Genomic DNA, 13,262 nt, shown 5'->3' with positions numbered 1-13,262 from the left:
TAATCAGTTGATCTTCGTAATGGTGAAGAGTTGTGTTTTCTTCGCGGTACGGACTGAATTCTTAAATATAATTCAGACGAACTATGATTCTCGGAATAAACAGCGATCATTTCCTTAAACAGCGTTAATCAGTTGATCTTCGTAATGGTGAAGAGTTGTGTTTTCTTCGCGGTACGGACTGAATTCTTAAATATAATTCAGACGAACTATGATTCTCGGAATAAACAGCGATCATTTCCTTAAACAGCGTTAATCAGTTGATCTTCGTAATGGTGAAGAGTTGTGTTTTCTTCGCGGTACGGACTGAATTCTTAAATATAATTCAGACGAACTATGATTCTCGGAATAAACAGCGATCATTTCCTTAAACAGCGTTAACCAGTTGATCTTCGTAATGGTGAAGAGTTGTGTTTTCTTCGCGGTACGGACTGAATTCTTAAATATAATTCAGACGAACTATGATTCTCGGAATAAACAGCGATAATTTCCTTAAACAGCGTTAATCAGTTGATCTTCGTAATGGTGAAGAGTTGTGTTTTCTTCGCGGTACGGACTGAATTCTTAAATATAATTCAGACGAACTATGATTCTCGGAATAAACAGCGATCATTTCCTTAAACAGCGTTATCCAGTTGATCTTCGTAATGGTGAAGAGTTGTGTTTTCTTCGCGGTACGGACTGAATTCTTAAATATAATTCAGACGAACTATGATTCTCGGAATAAACAGCGATAATTTCCTTAAACAGCGTTAATCAGTTGATCTTCGTAATGGTGAAGAGTTGTGTTTTCTTCGCGGTACGGACTGAATTCTTAAATATAATTCAGACGAACTATGATTCTCCCAGTCGTGCGGCGGTCTTCAGGTAGTGAGGACTGTAAAGCCCGGCCAGGCACTCTGACTTGGTCCTTCGAGGGAACATCGAGCAGCGGAGAAGAATAGGACGCCAGCTTACGCCGTGCCCACCCGCGATTACCGAAACCTAACGGTGACAGCATAAGCAAAGGGACAACGCAGAAGCAAGGTCTGGCGGGCTGGTGCCCTCCAAACCGGCATACCAAAGCTAAGTGCAGAGGAAAGCGTTAGGGGCTTCCACCTCCTGGCAGGCGTGGGTGTTGGTGAGTACACCGCGTGAGTCAGGATGGTGAAACCCAAGGTGGTGAGACTTAACCCGCAGGGAGTAAAGAGAATGCTAGACGTCTCCGGCCCCTCAGGCCGACGAACCAAAACAAAACTGACTACTAAAACGGATAAAGACAAAGACATGAAACTGAAAAAACAGGCAAAACGCACACCTCGGTCGCCGTCAACTACTGACTTCGAAAATTCGTCGTCAGACCTTTCGGACACCGAAATGACGTCAATTTGGCCACAGGGTCAAGAAGGAGCTAGGGCAACGGCAACCTCGCCAGTAGCAGGCCCTTCTGGCACTAAAACTTTAATCGTAGAGGCGGAGGTCCACTGTTCCCAAGGCGGGACTAAAATTGATAAGGTCAGTGCGCAGAAAGCAACAGACTCTGCTACAGCGTCCTCTGAACGGTTGAATCCGGAGGAAATTGTGGAGGGAGATGACTTCACTGTCATTACCTCCAAAAAGAAATTGAAAAGAGCACCTCCAAAGCCCGCAATAACTGACGAAGCAATTAACGCTGAGTTACCTTCCTCTCCCACCCCTGAGACCCGTGAATCTGGGAAGACAGGACCCGCCAATAACCACTACTTAAACGCCCCGAGAGCAAAAATCCCACCGGTAATCATTCACCACCACTATGAAGGTGACATGACCCGACTCAACAAGGACTTCCATACAAAATTCCAGCCGCTGGGCTTCACTTCTCACAGAATAAAGTCCGGAATCGCTTGTCAAACGTCCACATACAAGGACTATCTGAACCTTCAAACCTTCTTGAAAGACAACAAGGTGCCGTTCAATTTACTCAGATCGAACGACTCCAAGCCCTTCAAAGTGGTCATAAAAGGCATTCCGCCAACCACCCCCCCCAAAAACCATCCAAAACGAACTGATCGCACTGGGACTGGCAGTTCAAACCGTTATCCCAATGACCGCTTGGAGAGATAAAACCCCTCTGCCAATGCATATAGTCGAACTGGACAACGTTCCCCAGAGTCAAAAGATCTCTCAGCTGTCCCATCTCTGTTTTATAAAAATTTCTGTCGAACCTTATAAGGGGCGAACCGTGCCGCCTCAGTGCGCACGGTGCCAACAGTTTTACCACGTGGCGGCAAACTGTCAGGCCCCTCCGGCCTGTGCCCACTGCGCGGAGGAACATTGCTCGTGGCAATGTGAAAATAGATTCCTCCCAAACTTCGTGCCGACCTGCGCCCTGTGCAAGATCGGGGAGCACGGCTCCAAGTACAGAGGGTGTCCCTTCTTCCGTGACCTCATGGAGAGGGAGACGAAGAGCAGACCTCCGCAGGAAAATTCAAAAAGAATTGCTGGAGCGCGGGTCTCAGCTCAACCCCAGCGACCGCCCCCCAAAACGTTCCGTGACTTCCCCCCTATGGGTGCTGCAAATGCCTGGAGCAGGCCACTGAACTTCGTCAGCTCACAACTAACACAGCCTCCACCACATCCCTACAACTACAACTTCCATCAACCACGGGACCTTTATTCTTCCTATCATTTTCCACAGCCGCACATCATACAACAACACGCCCGGCTTGCCCACAGTGCTAACTGTCCCTGCTGCGTCCGGTCCAACACATCAACACAGGCTGCAGCGAGCAAGCCTCCGAATTCTGTAACAGGCAGATCTTCGCCGGTTCCGGACAGACCAGTCTCTCCCGCTCTCTCTGTAGTAGCGCAGGACGTCACACCTGCCGAATCATCTCTCGGCCCAAAATCTAGGCCCTCAGGCCCCAAGACCAAAGTAACTAAGGGGAACAACACAGAACCACTCAGGCAGGGAAAAGAAGAACACACGAGCCAGAGAGAGACACACACATCTCATGAACGCACCCAACAATACCCACACCCTCCCGCGGGTCTGAGACTCGGAAATCCTCACACCCAGCAGCAGACAAGAGAATTTGTCGAAATTGTTCGGACTTTCAATCCGAACTTCTCTTTCCATTACCTTCTATCTTCCATCTCAGGAATGCTTTTACAATTCATGCAGCACCCTTATGAGAGCGCCCTCCCAATAATCTTTAATAACTTCCTAGCCACCCTCCTCGGTCTTCCTAATCATGGGTAGGTCCCTCAGCCACACTGACATCCTGTTCTGGAACGCCAGAGGCGTCAAGATTAAAAAATCAGAACTATTAGATTATTTGGAAACCAATAACATCCCCATAGCTCTAATTAATGAAACTCATTTACAATCTGCAACAAAATTTAAGTGCCCAAACTACACGACATTCCGGTCTGACAGGCTAAATCAGAGGGGTGGCGGAACGGCCATTCTAATTCGCCAGGGCTTCAAGCATTCGGAAATTCCCCTTCCCCCCCTCCAACACATGGAAGCGACAGCTATCCAAGTTAACATCAATAGGGAAACAATAGTACTAATCTCTATTTACAACCCCCCGGGCAGAATTATAGAGAGTGACCTGGACCATCTTTTGGAAACCGGAAACAAAGTAATTCTAGCAGGCGATTTCAACGCCAAGCATTTAACCTGGAACGCTCGGCAGAACAATGCAGCGGGACAGACACTTCTCACACATTACTATAAAAGTAATTACGTAATCTCGGCTCCATCCCACCCCACACGCTTTCCAGATTGTAATCCTGGTGAAGCCGATATACTTGATTTTGCCATAATCAGTAACGTGCTTTCCAGCCACTCAATACGCACACAAGGCAGTCTTTCGACATCCGACCACAACCCAGTTCTTCTTAGAATACGTGGTCCACTAGAACCAGACGAATTAAAACATACATTCGTCTACAGCGAAGCCAATTGGAATCTTTTTCAAAATTACATTTCTGAAAACCTAAACACACAGTGCGTAGACGGGAACTGCTGTAACAGTGAGATTGATACAGCTGTTGACCACCTTACAGACGTTCTGAATAAGGCCACGCACCACTCTATTCCGCTCAGACGGAGAACTTTCAGGTCAATGCAAATTGCAGCAGCCACTCGACTTCTCATCCAAGAAAGAAACAAACTGAGAAATCAGTGGCAAAGAACCCACGACATAAGGCTTCGTCCCCTCATCAACGCCTTGAAACACAAAATTGACTCGGCCATTAAAGATCAAATTTCGAACACCTGGCAGCAAACACTCCAAGGCCTCGACACTACCAACACTAAAGACACGTGGAGGATAACAAAAAGCCTCACAAACACGGACACAAAAATCCCACCCCTGAAACACAATGGCAACGTTGCAATTACCAACCAAGACAAAGTGAATATTTTTGCTGATACTTTAGAAGAAATATTCCAAACGAACCCAAACGTAGACACCAACTTCACCGTTAGCACAGAGCAGGTAGTTACCGACTTCCTGATGCAACCTCCGCAGGCCTCCGTAAGGCTTACAAACCATTGCGAGGTCGAATGGATTATCCGCCACCTTAAACCCCGCAAGGCTCCTGGCCCTGATGGGATTCAGAACATAGTACTAAAACACCTGCCACGGCCTGTTTTCAGATTTATTGCAAAAATATTTAACAAGTCATTAGCTTCAAATTATTTTCCTACCCAGTGGAAAAACGCTAAAGTTATCATGCTCCCAAAACCAAAAAAGGACCATTCCTCCCCGTTAAATTATAGGCCAATAAGTTTATTAAATTCCCTAGGCAAAGTTTTTGAGAAAATCATCTTAAAAAGACTTAATTTTCAACTTAAGGAGCTCCACATTATCAGAAATGACCAGTATGGTTTTAAACGTGGACATTCCACAACGCACACACTATTAAGAAATATAGAGAGAATCACTCACGGATTTAACAATAAGAAAGCCACAGTGGCATTGTTCCTGGACATAGAACGAGCATTTGATAAAGTTTGGATCACGGGGCTAATAGCAAAACTCATTAAAGTCAAAATTCCGCCTCACCTAATCCACGTAATTCACAGTTACCTCCAGAACCGTTCATTTTCTGTTTCACATGGGAGCTCTCACTCAAGCTGCCGCCCCATCAGGGCCGGCGTTCCCCAGGGTAGCCTACTCGGGCCAACACTTTTTAACATCTACATAAATGACATCCCATCCATTGAGAATGACTCCAACGTGTCCATCTCAATCTATGCAGATGACACAAATATCAGTGCTCGCTCAGGAAAATTAGACATAGCGATAACGAAATTAAATAGAGCAATAGGCCTTCTGGAACCCTGGTTTCGGAGATGGAGAATTCAGATCAACATTGACAAGTGCACCACAACCGTGTTTTCAAAACGTTTACGCGACTATCGCTGCAATGTTCCCACCGTAAAATTTTTTAATAAAACCATAGCTTTTACCTCCGAAACCAAATATCTGGGTGTCACTCTAGATTCCAAATTGACGTACAAGGCCCACATATCATCCATTCTCCGTACAGCTAACTTCAGACTGAGGCAACTATTTCCTTTACTCAATAAATCCTCCAGAATGGATGTTAATTTATCGTTAATGATCTATAAATCACTCCTCCGGTCCATACTGACATATGCCTCCCCCGCCTGGGGCTACGCTGCTAACACTCATTTACAAAAACTTCAGACATTTCAGAACAAAGTCCTCAGAATAATAACCAAATTGCCAAGGGTTACTCCAATCAGTACCCTACACGAACAGACCGGAATGCCGTTGATCAAGAATTACATTAAAGGATTAGCGAATAGGCTATACTTGAAATCGGCCATCAGCTACAACAGTCAAATTCAAGAGCTAGGACAGTACGATCCCAGCATTGACAAATACCTCCGCCCCCGAGCCCTTCTTGCGAAGTGACCCAACCCGCGAAATCCTCCAATCCTTTTGCTCAATAAACGGTCAGAGGATTGCCTCTGTAGTACATTGTTCTGTAACATTAGCCCAACAGCACACCTTAAAATTCCTTCACCTCCTGCATAAACGCAGCTAAACCTCGGCTTTTCTTTTGTAGCCCCCACTACAGTGCACCACCAGCCCGTTATAGGTACCCCGGAGGGTCCAGTCCATAGGCGGTCACATCGACCACTCCCCTACGCTGGACCGACCGCGAACCAACAAACACAAGACGACCACGGCAAGAAAATGGAAAAATGATTTATGGAATATGGATTGAAACTTTTGTAATTGGATAAGCAACGAGCCAAGTTGGTCGTTTCTTATCCAAAACATATCTTTGTAAAAATGAAAAGAAAAAAAAAAATGTATCAGTTTTTAATAAAGGAAGCGCACGGACAGAGGCTACCGTTAGGGCTCGCGATTTTAAATGCCGGACTGCTGGCTAGAAGTCAGCAGCACGCATCCGGAAGGTCCTGCGACCGGCCAACTCGACCAAGGTTTTCCGTGGTTTTCCTCGGTACTAGAGCAAATGCTGAGTTGGTACCCAAACTCCACGTTGCTCTGCATGCCTCCCATGCAGCCCTCTCAGAGTAATATCAAAATTCCGCTCTATAGTAGCCCCCCCCCCCAAAATTAACGTAAATTATTCCTAACGCCACCCCCAAGGCCAATATCAAAATTCAAAATTAACGCAAAGACCCGAATCAACTCCCCCCTACCCTATTTCTTACCCCATCCTGTCTCCTAAATCCCTTGTCCTCACTAAACTTATTCATACCAGAAGGACGAGCGGGCACTGCCTGGGAACCTTCGTAGCCCACAACCAACTTTATACCCCTCCCCCATTTATTGCAGTAGTGCCTATCGCTACTCCCCCCACTTTCTCTCTTCTCTCTCTCTCTTTTTTTTTTTATGATTCTCGGAATAAACAGCGATCATTTCCTTAAACAGCGTTAACCAGTTGATCTTCGTAATGTTGAAGAGTGTTTTCTCTTCGCGGTACGGACTGAATTCTTAAATATAATTCAGACGACCTACGGCTTCATGGGGTTAATGATGCTTATTTTTTCATTTCAAAGAGCACACAAAAAGTTAATTTATGAATCCTCTTAGGAAGGGAATGAATTATTTCGGAAGATTTAGTAGCGGTGAGACTTAATATTAAACTGTGTTTTTGTATAAAGAGTATCTAGAGATGTGAATCAGACTGCAGTGACTCACGATAGACTCAAATTTCGGTTTCCTTTTAGTTGTAACACTTCAGTTTCCATAACAGAGGAATTTCATTGATTAGGAAAATACATCAGGTACTCAATTTGACGATATTTTATATTACTTTACACAGAATAAACTGAAAGTCCACAAAACTGCAATTTTTATTAGCGAAGAGTAATTATAACTGTTATAAATTACGCCTTCATAGCTTTCTGACTCGAGATACTGTAAACTGGTGCAGCTTTAATTCAATATATATCTCTACTGTGTTGCTACAAGTGGACTTGAATATCAACGCACTTCCTCTTGGTCTACGCTCCTGTATCCCATCACCATCCTTCGGGATACAACGCAGAACGATACTTCGTTCTGATGACTGCCTCAATCAAGCAAAGGATGTTGAAAATGTTTCTCCATATTTTGGGAACCTCTGCTCTATACAGCACTACATTCTAGCATCTCTGTCTAATTCCATCACCGCGTAAAGAACGCCTACTCAGTCGCGTCCATGGCAGACGGCTAATCCAAATCAATACAGACTCCGTACGCAATACTCGGTCCACCTAACACCAACAGCATTTCCTTACGAAATTTATCCAACAGAAATGAAGTAAGGACGACCAGTCAGTTTTTAAAATTTCTGTGTCTGTACACGAAGAGAAAGGCTTTGACCAGTTAAACGACTGTCAGCTACACGATGACTGCCGTAAATGTTTACAACAAGACAGACGCAAGAAACTGGTCTCATACCGCAAGTGTGCGTGTCCATTTGTCTGTATTTTCTCCTTTTCCAATCTTTCCCATCAACAATTCTCAAATGATCTGTAACTTTTCCTTTCTGTTTCAAACTCATAAAAGAACTCGATTCCTTACCGTACGTAGGGGGTTTCAAACATTCTTTGATTTTGGCGATATCGGTACCTTCGCGAAACCCCATCCACGTAGACCAGGCTTTACTCAGACACTACATTACCGTCGAGACATACTAATTTTTAATTTCCCACAGAACACTATCTACGAAAGTCATTATAATTTTTAATCAACCTCGAAATAATACATCACCGTACTCACCCGAGTCCATCGCTCACTGGTGCCTCATCGTTTCAGACGTCTCGAGCCAGACGACGTCACAGAGCAGCGTCCAGGAGCGAGACGTGGAAAAATCTTCTGGTTCAGAGGTTCACGACGGCGATGAAGAATGATGATATCATAATCACCGTGAATGTGAAGAGGGCTCCGCCAATCACCTCAAAGCAGACATAATGACAAGAATTTATAATTACGTCGCTTCTGTACGTACGCTCTGAAACTCGATCAGTGGGCATTATCTGACAATTTCTCATTGTACTCAGCGGAGTCCTTAGTTCGCTGCTGCTGTAATATAATTTTCGGGTTGTCGTGTTAGCGACCTCACGATGTAAGCGGCCGTCATCCTCACCGCTCCGTGAACCTCAAGTCTTGAACGAGTGTCACGTGGTTGTTACCACTGACCTAGAAGGAGACGGAATGCGTGGGCAGAATCACAGAACAATCAAAACGTAAAATAAAATAATATCTCAGAATACTTAGTTCAGTGTTGCAAAGTCATTTCAGCCATCTTGTCTTGTGCGACCTAGGCCAAGTCACGTTTTATCCTCAACGTACTTTAAGAACTCTCTACTTCAGAGGACGGAATATTTCATGCAACTCACCTTGAATGACTTAAGTAGGCTCTCGTTGTACAGGACGTAGCACCCGAGGACACACAACAGGACACATGTACTCTCGCATGTGCGTTGTCACAGTCCTAGAGAAAAATATATAGACGATCTTATATCACGCCAGACACAAATGCATATAAGTCAGGGTCGTTATCTAGAGCCTCGTACTACCACCACGAAAGCTTCAACAACTCTTTGGCTGTCGAATAAATCGAGAATTAAACCAAACACAAGCTGAGACGTAATATCAAAATGGCCGACTGAAGCCCCAACTTACGTAAAGACTGCGTACATCCGCGCTGTACCGAAGCAGGAGACAGACAACCGGGAAAAACTCAACTTGTTCGGAGAAAACAAGTTTCGCGGAGCATGCTGGGAAAGGCAAAGATGAAAAACTCATCCACCGCGTGTCGGCAGAGATGAATAAGGGGCAGATAAAATTATACGTCCAGTAATAAAACACTCGAAGCGCAAATACTACGAGCAGCGAAAACTCAATGATTTAATCGAATGAAACCAAATCGCGGGACGGAGGGTGAGCCTCAGCCCCTAGACAAGATCTGTTGCCAGGTCGGTTAGTCGAAAGAGTTGGACGACTTGCCTCGCCCACGAGGTCCTGTTTCCTGTAGCGTGCGAGCGCAAAGCCAACGAGTTGGACTCGTCCGACTCGGGCGGTTCGTTGGAACCCGGCGCCCGGGCCATTGTCCGGAGCCAGGTCCGCGCCTCTGCTCGCTCAAGAAACGGCCTGGGCCTCCACCTCCCTTCGTGGGGCGCGGGGTGGTTAGGGCGCGGGGTGGTTAGGGCGCGGGGGTTAGGGCGCGGGGGTTAGAGCGCGGGGGTTAGGGCGCGTTTTGAATTCTGGTTGTGGATCCTATGTGGGATAATATGGGGATTTTTGGTGAGGAATCCTGCAGGATCGTGGGTAATATTATGTGGTGAATCCAGGGGAATATCCTGGGAATCATGGGTTGCGATCGTGGGAAATTCTGTTGGAAATGTTTGGTGGCAGATTTTGCTAGATCTGGGTAGGGAATTCTTGGTGGGGATCCTAGGAAATCTGTGGGGAATACTAGGATGGTCATGGGGAGTCCTGGTAAATCCGAGGAATCCTGGAGGGGGTTATAGGGGATCCTAGAGGTGATTGTCTTCGGGGATCCTGCCGTGATCCTAGAGGGCAGTGTCCAGGGAATCCTGGGGTCCTAGGGGATCCTGTGGTTCCTGGGATATGGTGATGCTGCAGGGATCCTGAGGGGATGGTCCCGGGGGGGCGATCTTGGGTAGGGGTGATCATGAGGGTTGGCCCAAAGAAGGGGATAGCCCTGGGAAGGGGTGCGACTGGGGTAGTGGCCCTGGGGTAAAGGGTGTGGCCCTAGGGTGGCTGGCTAGCAGAAATATTGGTGAGAAGATATAACCTTGAGATTTTTTAAGACCAGTATCTACGAAACTATTGGGCCGAATTTGTCGTGGCTTCCTTGACCTATACGTGACCTCATTTTGACATGAGTATGGTCAATCAGGTATTTGCCGTTTGGCATAAATACGTATGACCTTGAGAATTTTAAAGACCTCTATCTGGCAAACTATTGGGGCGAACTTGTCTTGACTTTGTCATGACCTTGACGTAACAGTGACATCAATGTTACAAGAGAATAATCACTCTGATAACTGATGAAGATGTGAGGGCGAAATAATGTACAACAGTGGTCCCCAACGCGGTGCCCGCGTTGATAAGGAAAGAGGTTATACTGAATAATAAATGCCGTTCAACCATGAACATTATAAAATCAAAGCACAGTTCTCTACGTACTAATGCCCATCTTGACGATTGCGAGCAGCAACATCATCCTACTCTCCCAAATTTGTAAAACTGGCCGCTGAAATGCAGTGCCAAACATCACACTAACTTCCCACTTGAGTAATAATAATTGTACTTATAAAATTACGTATTTTTGATTGCGTGGTTTCTTGTATCAATAAACGTCGTGTTGTTTTGTGTATTATTTGGTGTCCGTATCTTATTTGTCCAGAGAAAGGAAAAAAAGGTTGGGGACCACTGACGTAAGGCAATACATGCCAAACATTATCATCAGTGCGTTTGGTGTAATCACGCACGTCTGCTGATATCGAAGTTTCAACGTTCCTACGTGCGGATATCCGTATATCCCATGTATACATAAGATCGAGATTAAATACATTTCTTTTGTACATTCATGTATGTCTGATGGTACTCATGTTGATATGGGTTGCCATTATCCACACATTGAAGGCAGATTCATATTTATTTATGACGGACTTTGCCACAGTACGTATGTGTTTGCCGCGTGGTATTCTACGTCCATACAGCATCCAGTTGATGTGATGTGTCCAGATGGGGGGGGGGAGGAGGTCATAAATGCAGAGGGAGTTAAAGAGAGAAAAGTAATGCCGCACCAGCTTGGCCCAAAATTTATATTCTGAGCAAAAAATTTCGAAAAGGAATTCCCACATCTAGCATCTTAGCTTGGTAGGTCATGTAATCCTCTACTTACCCCCTCAAACCAGAACTATATTGTAAGATTTGAGGTTTCCACAGCAGATATTGTTTCTGTCATAATTGCGTTTGCGCAAATAGACTGGGAGCTTACGCCTGAATGAGGTACCCATCAAAGCTTGTAGGGGGAGGTATTCCCATATGTCATTTCAGATAAATCCATTCAAACAGCACACCCAAGTTACTGCTATTCTTATGGGCACACACTCCAGAAGCATCTATACGTTAATGTGATTAAGTCAAGGTTGTGTACAATGTCTTCCGTGGTTTAATGCGTCACTGGGACATACGATTGTGTGGGTCGTATTAACCCGGTCAGTATCGCACTCCATTGCAGCAAGCTGCCACTACAAACAGTCCTACATATCGGGTGGCCATTATGTCCCATTCCACTTGCATGAATAAACGGAAAATCAGTTAACACTGACACGATATCTAGTTGCTACAGGTTGCAGCGTGAACTTGTAACTTAATCAGTACACGAACTGTAAAGAAGTTCTTGACATAATCTCGCACAGTGCTAGGACAATGGATGTAAAATAAAATGTCGTACCTTTAGTTGCAACGAAGGTAACTGTTGCGAGCAGCGCCAACTGGGACAATCATAATTAATAAGAAAGCTGGTCATGTCGTTGACCGATTAACTAACTAGATGGCTTACCGAACCAGAAGGTTCATCACCGAACTAACCAAAGCCCTCCACCGGACCCTGTCCTGGGCCAACAAAATCCAGTCTCCTTCAACTCCTATCTCCCATAGATCCCGCCTGAGATTATCCTCCCATCTACGTCTAGGTCTCCCCAGAGGTCTCTTCCCCTCAGGCTTCCCGGTGCAAACCTCTTGTCCCATCCATGCACGCTACATGCCCAGACCATCTCATTCTTCTCGACTTAATCACCCTGACAATATTGGGGGAGGAGTACAGATTTTTAAGCTCGTCATTGTGCAGTTTTCTCCATGCCCCATCATCTTCTCTCCTAGGCCCAAATATCCTCCTAAACACCCGATTCTCAAACACCTGCAATCTGTGTTCCTCCCTCTGAGTGAGAGACCATGTTTCGCACCCATACCACACAACAGGCAAGATTATTGTTTTGTATATTTTAATCTTCAGGTTCTTAGAAATCAGACGGGAAGACAAAATATTTTGAACTGAGATGTAGCGAGCATTTCCGGAATTTAGTCTCCTCCTAACTTCGTCGTGAGCATCATTTTGAATCGTTTTTGTTGTTCCCAAGTATTTGAACTTTGTCACACTTTCAAAGGATTTATGAGCCACCTTAATGTCTGTCGGGTACATCATCGTGTTCACAAAAGCCCACCACCGGGGTCTATCCTGAGTCAGTTGCATCCAGTTCACTCCATTGAGACCCATCTTCGTAAGATTCGTCTTAATGTTATCTTCCCACCTACGCCGAGGTGTTCCCTTCAGGCCTTGTAAACTTTCAACTCGCCCTAAAAACATCGGCTGAGGAGCTCGTCATGCATTTTTCTCTGTTATCCGTCCCACTCCCGTTTTGGGTCCAGACATCTTCCTCGACACTCTGTTCTCAGAGCCCCACAGTCTATGTTCCTCCCTGAAAGAGAGAGACCACGTTTTGCACCCATAAATTCTTTGCACTCAATAATAGCAAACATTCCCCGGATTTAATCTGCTGATGTAGGGAGATAATGAGAGGGAGATTTGTCGATAATTAAGGCTTGTGAAACCGGAATAAAATTTCTTCTCAGTTCCCTAAAACGCTTTAATAATGTCGATGTATCAAGAGATGAAAAGCGTTAGAATTATTGTTGAGAATATAAACCCCACTTCTTAGCATCGACATATTTTTATTTAGATTCTGGGATACGAAACACGTTTAATTC

The 13,262-nt window shown here is 45.2% G+C and overlaps 1 protein-coding gene across 1 annotated transcript in view; it reads right to left on the bottom strand.

Annotated features, from left to right (window-relative positions):
- LOC147870665 (transcription-associated protein 1-like) overlaps positions 1 to 13,255 on the bottom strand; it is an 82,108-nt gene extending 68,853 nt beyond the window's left edge. Inside the window, exon 1 of the mRNA XM_087342216.1 lies at positions 8,238 to 13,255. The gene's annotated coding sequence lies outside the window, so the exon portion shown is untranslated. The remainder of the gene's footprint in view (positions 1 to 8,237) is intronic.
- Positions 13,256 to 13,262: the final 7 nt, after the last annotated feature.

The sequence above is a fragment of the Zootermopsis nevadensis genome, unplaced genomic scaffold (genome assembly GCF_977971745.1).
Source record: "Zootermopsis nevadensis isolate Lab colony 2312 unplaced genomic scaffold, Znev_1.0 Znev_ptg000227l, whole genome shotgun sequence".
Classification (NCBI taxonomy): Eukaryota; Metazoa; Arthropoda; class Insecta; order Blattodea; family Termopsidae; genus Zootermopsis; species Zootermopsis nevadensis.
This window is presented reverse-complemented; position numbering and strand designations above follow the sequence as displayed.